General features: G+C 41.7%; 1 long non-coding RNA gene across 1 annotated transcript; it reads right to left on the bottom strand.

The window, feature by feature from the left end:
* Positions 1-985: 985 nt before the first annotated feature.
* On the bottom strand, positions 986-4580 carry LOC128137183 (uncharacterized). Its single transcript, XR_008233588.1, has 3 exons — positions 4015-4580; positions 3760-3879; positions 986-1307 (listed from the first exon to the last, which is right to left on the bottom strand). It is a non-coding gene; the product is annotated as an uncharacterized LOC128137183 (long non-coding RNA).
* Between the last annotated feature and the right edge of the window lie 6377 nt (positions 4581-10957).

Below are 10957 nucleotides of genomic sequence, written 5' to 3' on the forward strand. Positions count from 1 at the left end.
GCTAGAACTTATATCAAAGCCAGGCATCCTCCAGATTTCACTACACTTAACAGAGTCTAGACCATTTTTTCCAGAAAGAAGCAGCTATGACTTTTTCCCTCCCCACATTTGGCAAGCTTCCTGCATCTCAGCAGAAGCCCATAGGAGCTTTTGGGGTGTTTTTTCCTGAAGTCTTGGATTGGCTATTCTTCCCCACTGTGACTGAGTTTTCTGTTTTTCCCTGTGCTCCATTAATGCCTAAACAGACTGTGTAGTCTGAGCTCACTTGGAAAGCAATGTCGTTTAGTTAAACTTAAAAAGTAACCTCAAGGTGCAATACAGCAAGCAACAGGCTGGGACTCAGGACCCTAGCTTGATGAGAGCATGGAGACCTGTCTTTATGCCTCGTGCTCCTGTTATGCAGTAGGGAACACAATACTTGCCATTGTAAGTGTGGTGGGTCAGCCCCAGATGAAACCATGGGAAGCTTCAAGCACGGCTTTGTGTCAGGCCTTTCTTAGGCAATTTTCTGGAAAACACTTGGTGATAAACACTGCCCTTCTCTTCCTCTCTGGCTCTTGCTTTGGATATTTCAACTCCTTGGCTCTGAATCTTGTTTCTAGTCAATTAGCTGATTTTATAGTCTTCAATTCAGGCTTATATTTATGAACCACCCTGCTTGCTTCTTCTTTAGACTTCAGATACTTTAATTTTGAGCAGGGGTCAGGCAAGAGCTCAGCTTGGATCCCTAGAGAAGGTGGCATTGTTCATCATGGAGCCTCAGGAGAGAAAGGATCATAGGAGGAGCCATTGAATTATACTGAGATTGGGAAGGTTGTTCCCAATGTAATTCCCCACCTCTGTGTATCTATCCTGATAATCACGTAGCTAACTGATGGCAAACAGCTCTGCACTGAGCACTGGTCTACAAAACCTGTACCTCTGTTATAGCCAGTTTATTTGTTACGTGCTTGTGGTCTGAACAGTAATGGAGTCTAACAACATGTTATAAAACACAGCTTTAATGAAGCAGTAGGAAAGATGAGCAACAATATGCCCATACAGCAACTCACACAATCACCAATAGCAAACACAGGATCATGAAGTGATGCCATGGCTCAGGCACACTGCCAGGGACACTTGGTGTCTGGGTCATCTGGCAGCAGCAGCCAATCGTGCATGAAATACCTTTTGAATGCGGGCAAGAGTTGTGCCACGCCTTGTCTCCACCGATGGTAGTGTGATTTGAGAGAATTGTACCTTACAGGGAAGGTGGGCAGCATTCTTCCTACACTGCTGATGTTGGTCATGGAGCAGGCTGTCAACACCTATTAATTTTAAGAGAGAATCTTCAGAGTGGGGTCTCAAAGAATTAACATTTTCATCTTATTTTTATCTCTACAGTGCTTAAAAATTACAGATCTTAACATTTCAGAGAGGTGCAAGGCTGTATTTAATTTTTCACTCTTTCATGATGGTGTGTTTCACTTGGGAGTGGGGCAGAAACATGGTTTACACAGAAATTCACAGAGTAGGACTTTGGTCCCAGACAGATAGATTTCTGTTTGAAATTGCTGGCTATTTATTCAATAAAAAGGAAAGTCTCCTATCACCTTCTGGGAGCTTAACATAAGCTACTTAACTAAGAATGCTTTCTTTTTTTTGTTTATATTCCTGAAAGATACAATAAAAAGACACATAAGGTATCATCACACTGCTGGAGAGGACCAAGTGCTATACACCATTTAAAACATGGAAAATATCTTAGTAACGTTCAAATGATTTCATGCACATATATACCGACTGCGCCTTTGTCTATATACTTAGCAGCCTGGGCTTGCAGATGCCACAATAGGACTAAGGTTTCAGTTACAAGTGCAACCCTCTTTTAACATTACTCATGATGATCTCAGACAAAAAAATCTTTCAGCTTCATCACTCATCTCAGCCATAAGGGGTAATGTTTTCTTCTTCTTACTTTCTTTCTTTTTTTTTTTTTTTTAGGCTTTAACAAAAGTGGTTTGGCCATTTTTGAGCTATGGAAGTAGGAAAAAAATACACTTTCCCCACAGGTCACTTTTAAAAATGTTAACCTTCTTTAATTGATTAGTGACAGACACTAGAAACTTGGCTTGTGGGAAAGTAAGTCATGGTTGAAGTTTAAGAAGACTGATGTAATTTTCCACAGAACTGGGCTATCTGGAATGCAAGTAATCATACATGCTCTCTAGCGTGTGTTTTATTTCAGTGGAAATGTTGTTGGGCCTACTGCAAAACATATTTCTTGCTGTTCTACAGCAGCTTTGGACCATGAAATAACTGCTCTGTCTTACAAACAGCTTTTTTTTCAGAAACCTATTTGTCCTATTTTTCAATGCCCAAAGGAGACATATTAGGAATTACTGATACTAGGAATTATACGTAACATTAAGATTGCTCCTTTCATAGTTACTAAATTTAGGAAGAAATAATAAAAATCCCAATACTTTTACTCAACGATAGAAATAATTTTTTTCTAAGATTTTTTTCCCCTATTATTATGTATAGCCTTCAGTATTTTACTATGATGCTATTATTAATGGCTGCATTTACAAAATCTCTGTACAATTTTCTACCTGCACTGCTGCTGACAAAGGTATTGAATGTTGGGTGAAGGGGGAAAATCAGTTGCTCAGCCAATGAAATCTTCACCCACAAAATGTCCACAGCAGACTGGTAAAACCAAATCTTATTCTTTGGAAAAGACATCAGACTAAACATCATGTCAAATCTGTTGAAGTGATTGTGCGTTAGGAAATGCTATGATAGTGACTTTGACCCTATTTATAAGAATAACAAGCCTGAAAATACTGTTATATAGACTAACCAAAACATGGAGTGAATTTCTTTGCTCAGAGGAGACTAGAAAATAGGACTCAGAGATACAGAGCACAGGGTTATTTAGTTCTGATTTATGTCACTATAACTTAAAAAAGGTTGGCTAGAAATGGGGTGGAATCTCTGGATCCTTTCACTTCTAGAGATGTACAGTTGTTTCTAAAGTGTTCTCCAATATATAGGCTATGTATTAATGTTGTGGAAAAGTGGAAAAAAATAGCATGCATGCATGTATTAAATGCTGTACTCATTCATATGAGAGAGCAGCAACAAGAATGAGCAGCAAAATTTTTTTTGACAGAAGCTAGTCTGTTTTTTCAGCCTGATCCATCAGACAGGACTTGGATCTCCTACTACTGCTCTTTCAAGGGGAAAATGGTCATCAGTCGAAGAAACTATAACAAAGTGGAAAGTGCTCCTTGTGGTTTACACTCTGTGTAAAACCTGTTTCAACCATCCTAATCCTGTACTGCAGCCTAGGCTTGCTGAAAGCAAACTATGGACATCAGAGAGACTGTAGACAGGAGACAGTATGTCACAACACGCTAGAACAGTACTCTGCAGGCAGAGGCATCCTACCACTCTTCACCTTCCCTTTATCACTGCTCTGTATTCTAGTAATATCCAGCACCTTCAGATGATGATCTATGGTAGCAATAACTTACTTCAGTGAAGGTTCTACAGCAAATCCCTGTCTTTCTCGTCTCTTTGGGCCTAGGCAGCTATGATGCAAGAACAACACATAGCAAGGAGAGGATTTTGATAAACTTGCTGTAATCCCCCAGTGTCAGCCCAGCACCCTGGGCTCTTACTGCATGCTAGTGGGCCTTCAGCATCACCAGTAGTCACGGCAGTCACCACTGCCTCTCCTGGGTGCAGGTCTCCACGTGCCATGCAGCTCACCTCTTCTGTCCTCTGATGATTGCTGACAGGTGTGCTGGGAAACCCCAGGGTCATAATTTGCAGGTTCACAATATCGTGTGTCAGGTAGATGGGCAGATATCCAGAAACCTCAGATTACATCTAGCACAAGATGGATTAAGGTAAAAATAAAAATGCAAGCACTGATTCATGACATCCAAAACAGACAACACAGTTACAGTTATTTATGAGATTCACAGATTAAGAAATGAAAGGAAGGTGTTTTAATGTACTTACAGTAAAGTTACGCCACAGTATCATTCCTTCAGCCCTTAGGAGTGCCTTTTCTCATGGGAGTACTTTAAGACTTTTAGCAAGAGCCCTCTGAGGGCTCACATGTGGTCTAGACCTTCACCGCTTGGTTGGGTGTGACTCAACACCAGCCTTGAAACTTCAGACTTGCACTAACAGGACAAGAGCAGCTGGGCACCAGGGAACTGCAGGTCCATGGCTCATGTCTGCATCTGTCAGCTACCATTGGTTAAACCTGGGAATGAACAGGATGGTCGCCCTGTCAGAGGCTGAGTGGGTGCTTCCAGTGCTAACACCAGTGAATTTTAAAAATGGGATGAATCACCTTAGCTGGAAAAAGACACAGTAAACTGCCAGATAGTCATAGTAATGTAGCTATTATGGAAATAAAACCACCTATGGTAGAAGAAATTGCATGGATACATGTTAAGACTTTTGGGACTCTTTCCTATGGGTATTGCAATTAAAAACCTGCCTGTGCAGCTGAATTCTTGTTAGGCATTACACAGCTGGAGAGAGAGAGATGATTAGATTTAAACCACTGAGACAAACTCAAGAGTCTTCTTGAGTCCTTTCTGCTCTGCTATTCTGGGTGCTGTAATAAACAGATAATATGCTGCCCTACAGTATGATCTGCTAGGGCTGTGGGAGTGTGGGAGAGGGCTTTGTTGCTATTGTTTTATTTCCCTTCTGGAACTCATTTTATTTCTTAGGCTGTTCTGGCAAAATCTGATCGTATATTTTATAAATTACTATGCTTATGCAGGATCTGTCTCTAATATTTTCTGCCTCTCTGTCTTCTGTTTGCTTGTTTACAGGAAAATAGAGGACACAAAGGAAAGAAAAACAGCAAAAAGTCTCAAAGTTCTTACATGGAGAAGATAGAAACAGCAGCTCAATTAGTTACTTCCATACTCAAATGCTTGTGCCAAGACAGCATCATGTATCCTCTCAAATGAATGCTAATAGAGCCCCACATTCACTACATATGACACTGAAAGAAAGAGGGGGTGACAGTCAAACTGACATTTTCATATTTTCAGTGGTATGGCTTGACATGTAAATTCCTTGGCAAGCTACATTGCCTCACCCTCCCCTAACCTCTGCTACAAATTTTTTCTGAAGGACATGCTGTCAAAAGCAGCTTCTTAATTTCTTTTACCATCAAAGCAACCTCCAAACAAACCAAACAAACCAAAAAACCCCATCAATACTCTAAAAAATCAGAGGTATGACTATATTACCAACAGTCTGATCCATTTGACATTTAGATACATTTATGGTCTTAGTGTCCACAAGGCCATGGCAGACTCCTGGCAATGCAGTGATGCCAGAAGTGTTTGGAAGAATGCTGTGCCTTACATACTCACAAGAGCAGAGCCCTGGGGGCTGGTGGATGGTACAGATGTGCAGGTTGATGAAGACCTGCTGTCCCTGAGTGCTGTGACCTTGCTTTGGAGGTGCTGGTTGTTTCACAGATCAGGGAAATTAAAAGTGCCCTGCAACTTCCTCTTAAGAAGCCAGAGACATTGGACAAGCAAATGGATGTGCCAGCCTGCCTGCAGCACAGTGACCATCTTCTCATTGTTTCCAGGGGAAACAATCAAACCACCGTAGGTATTTTAGTAGCTGAAGCAGCGCAAATACTTTTTATTTGTTTGTTTAAAACCATCCTAATTTAAAAGCAGGTTAAATGGTATGTATCCAACGGCACAGCACTGGTTTTATGCGTGAGAAACAGGTAACTGCCTGATGAAGAAAGCTGAGAATGTAGTGTGCTTTTCAGCTACAATACTATAAGCACTGAACCTTAAGGTATGCACATTCACAACTTAAAGACCAAGGTACTATCCTAAACTGATAAAGATGCAAAGTGCCACTTGTGACTATAGTTCTGTGTACTGAAATAGGATAGTGCTGGGCAATGAGAGCAGAAACCAGTAATGAGTGAATCTCGTAAGGGCTGTTCAGGTAAATAAAGATGATCTTACACTGATTCAATCGTAACACTGTGTAAAACAGCCTTTCTTGGACTTTTTTTTTTCTTTTTTCTTTTTTCTGTTGCTATCTGGCTCAAGCATGGAAAAATGACAAGATGGTTTGAGAGCTTTTCTCTCCATATCCAATCCTTTCTAAAATCTACCTGGAATTTGTTGCAAATGACGACAGTGTACAAGAACCTAATCATTCTGGTACTAAGAATGGGATCAAGACTACTGTGGGTGCTACACGCAGTAAAAGCTTTAACAAGATTTTGAGCTGAAATTTCTGTTCAGCCCTTTTTATGAGTGAGACCTATATATGCAAATGTTGTTCCCAGATTCAATTTATAATACTCACAGTTTTCATAAGAAGTAGTTAAATTTAATTTCAAAATTTGGTATTGTCTGTTAACATTTAAAATGCTGTGTACAAACATTAGTTTTAGGCAGCAACTAAATCTCACAGTTACCATTATACTCAAGCCTTGTACGCCATATGTACTTACATTTGACTTTCATTCAATTGAATTGCTTGCTGACTCGAGACGAGTGAACTTTTTCTTATAGTCAATGGTGTCATAAAGTCCCAAAGAGAGGCTTGTGGAGTTCTGGTCTGTGTTCCCTATGCTATTTATGCATTCATGGCACAACATGTACAGGCTTCAAAGGTATATGTGGTGAATATGTAATAACAATTTTATTAAATTTACTAATGCTTGCCACAACCAGCTTTTACTAATGCAAGAGAGCAAGTGGGAGTTCTGAGTGCTTTGTGCTCATTATTTAATAAGCAGGTTGTACAGTACACAGACTCTGAATATTAATGAATTTCTAAGTATAAAAATCATATTCTTTTGAAACACTACATACAGACACAATAATGCCAAGGATAAAACTGCAAAAAGTTGCAGAAAGGGATCAGCATGACAGGAATTGAAACTGATATTGGCAAAGGGTGATTTGCACTCATTGATGGGAGTGTACCAAAGTACCAGCAGGAAACAGAACGCAAGAGTTTGGCTCAGAGAAGTGACTGCTATAGGAGGGAGTGTTTGGGATAGAGGAAGGACAGTGGTGGGGGCTGTGGCAATGACATAGATTAACACTGCAGATGAAACTTACATAATGCTGAGAAGTGGTGCATAGCTGCTTCTCTCCTAAATCATATAGAGAGGGTGAGTGAGATGCAGTTATTGTGAATTACCTTGCCACATGTTACAGCATGCTGAGAAGGGCTAAAGCATTCTTTCCTGTATGTACCAGCTAAGATGATGCATTCAGGGTGCAATGTGATGCTTTTCTCATCAAAAGTGAGTACCTTCTCATTAAAAAAAAAACAACCCAAGAAAAAGTCTAGTGATCTTTCAAAAGGAAGGTTGATTTCCTGATTCTGAGCCAGTGAATTACAAGCATTTCCCCGAAGCCAAAGAAGTGTAAAAATTAAACTGTATAAAAGCAATATGGATGGGCTTGAGTGGTTTCAGTAGGCTCTTTCTAGAAGAGGAGTTGCACATGGCCTGTCATGAGGAAAGCCAGCCACACATCTAGGAGAGAAGACAATTCTGTTAAGAACTGAAAGGGACTATAGAGATAAAGACTGTTAGTGCCTTCATTTGATGTAGAATACGTTTATACCGAAAAATCTACAAACAAGAGGAATATTGACTCATAATTTTCCTGTAAAGTTCATTCAGGAAAGACACAACAGCAATGACACCTATCAAACACAGGAAAAAGGTGTGAATTATAACACAAAGCACCAACAAAGAAGAACCTCGTGCATAACTGTGTTTCAGTTCTGGATAAGAAAGGCCTGGCTGAGTTTTGAGATATCCCCAAAAGGATGCAAGCTGTCACTAAAAGTGACAGTTAAGAAATCCAGTATACTGCTTCCTTAATATGGATTTAAGTTGTAACAGAAAACTGTTGCAGTATTGCAGTAGCACACAGTACAGTTTCTGGTATTAAAAAAGTATCCATAAGCCCCTGATCTTTTAAATACCACATTTTCTTTTCTGGAAGAAAAGTGTCCATAATCTCAAGCAGAGGAGCAGGGTGAATATTTGCAGGTGATAATGGCTTTAACAGTGTTAGCTGTGTGCTGGATGCAGGGGCTGTGATGTCTCTTTTGTTTCTGAGAAGTCAAATAATTCTTTTCGTTTAGCTGGCATAAAAACCCCACCAGCTTCGAAGAGATTTACGATGCACATAGACCAAAGATGGATGCAGTTACTTGGCAACCTCCAGCATGCTCATAGCAGCAACAAGGTATGTTCTTTACAATCCCTGAAAAGTCAAGCCCTTGTTCTGGGGCACAGAACACTTTGCTTTGGTTGTACTCACTCCAGTTGGCCTTTGTGTTCCAACTTGCTCTGGGTCTCTGTGCTGTAAAATTCTTTCTTTCACAGGCCTGTGTGGTACATTTTTGAGAACATCTTTGTCCTTTACCTTCATGGAAATGCAGAGCCACAACTCCTTTCTCTTGGCTCCTTCTCAGAAGTCCATCCCTCCATGGATTATTGAGCCAGTAATTCTCTCTTCAGTGCATGCAGAAATTTTACAAGAGCTTTTTAAAGAGCGTTAGCCTTAAGTGGCTGGCATAAGAAATACACAGATCCCAGATACAAAAGGTGAACTCTTATTTGGCTTCATAGACCTTCTGGAGCTCCTGTTGCATCACTGGCTTGAGGATATCAGGGTGGCCCTGGAAAAGGGCTGCCCAGATGTTGCACTGGAGGTCACCGACTGCAGCCCTGGGCACCACCCCTGCAGCCCCTGGCTCAGACAGGAATGGTGTGTGCTGTGGAGAGAGGATGGTGGGGATGCCATGGGGTGATGAGGGCTGCAGGTGTCTGGGCATCCAGGAGCTCTTCCTGAATGGCTGCCAGCACCTGATGGCTCTGTGGTGGGCATTTTGTTGTACTTTGAAGTCATCTTCTGCTTGCACTGAGAACTTGATGGGCTAGACAGGGCTGCCGCAGAGAGGGCAGTCTGGTTTCCTACTGTCCCATGGTATGCCACTGCAAGCACATCCTGTGGTGCCTGGCTGCCTGAACCGGACAGGGCCAGGGAAACACAGGTGACTGCTCTGGGGACAGACACCAGGAGCTGCCACCAGCATCCCACAAAGCAGGACCCAGCACCAGGCAAAGCCTCACTTGGCTCTCCAGGCTTTATGGACATGCTCGGCGGGAGTCCAGGCATGAACCAGGCTGGGCCAGATTCTCCCAGTGCCTGTGCATGAGTACTGAGTGCAGCGCAGTCACAGTTCATTGCTTGGGTCCGTTGCATTGGGCCACACCAGTGGTGCTTGCCCTGGCAGCCCTCTTGCCACACCAGCATTTGTGCCTCTGCACACTCCTCTGGGGCCTCCCACAGTGCCACTTTCCACTCCCTCCCCTAATTTTTTGTCTTCTGCTCAGTATTGGTGTTTTACACTAGTCACCAAGGACTTGGCTGTGTTGTCCCAGAAGGCCATTAGGTCACTCTGGCATCTTTTTCCTTTTGATAAGGGGTTTTTCTGTTAGAAGTCACTCTGTAGCTGTCAAATACAGTTGTCCCAAGGCTTGTCCCTGCCTCAGGTGCTCCTGTATGTTGTCCATGCCCCCCTAGAAGCCTTCTCCATAGGTTGGTTGCAATGGCTGAAGCCAGACATCAAAGAGAAACCAGAGCAGAACAGAAGTGTCAGTACCTGAACAGAAAGGGACTGGCTGTTGTCTGAGGGCACGTCCATCTCCAGAGCACAGACAAGTTGTTTCCCTCTGTGGGGGCAGATGTGCCCCCTTTTTGGCGATGGTGACCAGCAAAGGAAGGGGTGGACAGTGGGGAAAGGGCGGGCAGCGTGGTGGGGACCAGTTAAAGGCCCCTGCATCAGCAGCTCCTCAGCACTCAGATCTCATCTCCCCACACTTAATTATGGACAAGGCACTGTGACAAATCCTTACACTTGATGGTCCTGGAACTGGATGGGAACACCACATGCTGAACTTACCAGTCAAACACTTGTTGGAAAGTGTGGGAAAAGGGCAGGATGGGAGATGGCACTGACATGGCAAGTGTTATCCTAGTTGGGGGACACTAGATTTATGTGTGCAGGAAATGCAACATCATTAGAATATTAAAGAAAAACTTTTTTTCTTTATAATCAATATACTCCATGGAATGCTATGCATATTTCCGAAACTATAGCAGAGGACTAGAATGACAGCCTCAAACTTTTGCCTAAAAAACACAAGTGCAATGGTAATGGATTTTTATCTTTAATTTTTCTTTTTTTTTTTAAAGGAAAATGTTTTATTTTTGGGCCTCAACAGATGAAACTCATAATCTTGTTTCTGATAAGACTGTTGAAACATAGAAATCAATTACAACAATGTGCTTTCAAGCTTTTATTTCTTCATTTAAGTAACTGACAGTTCAGCAGGACACAGACAATAAGGCTGTAGCAGAACAGTGTTACAATTAAAAACAATTTTTATGAAAAACAATTACAATAGCTGTTGAAAACCCAGGAAGGGTTGATCTTTTGATCAGAACACTGCATTTTAAAAAAGTATTTGTAATGAAGTGAGGTGGTTTGTAGCTTTCCTTTTTGAACAAGGAGAGAGGAGAATCCTTGTGTTAAGACAGGATCTGGAGGAGCATTTTATCACACCGAGAAAATAATTTTCCCATCAAGAAGTACATCTCTTATCCATCTTTCTGACTTTTCATTCTTACACCATAAAGCCCACCAGAGCAAAATGCTTGTGGTTTTTTTAATGCATACTCTCTTGTTTACAGTAGTTTGGGTTTCTGCTTTATTATGTTAAGCCTTAAAGGACAAATTGATCTCTCACATGCCTTTTTGTGTGCAGTTCTCTAAGATGGGATGCACATTCAGCAAGTACTCCTTTCAGTTCTCATTGACTTGGACACACACCTTCCAGCGCCTTGAGTTGATGCTG

The sequence above is a fragment of the Harpia harpyja genome, chromosome Z (assembly GCF_026419915.1).
Source record: "Harpia harpyja isolate bHarHar1 chromosome Z, bHarHar1 primary haplotype, whole genome shotgun sequence".
NCBI classification, from domain to species: domain Eukaryota; kingdom Metazoa; phylum Chordata; class Aves; order Accipitriformes; family Accipitridae; genus Harpia; species Harpia harpyja.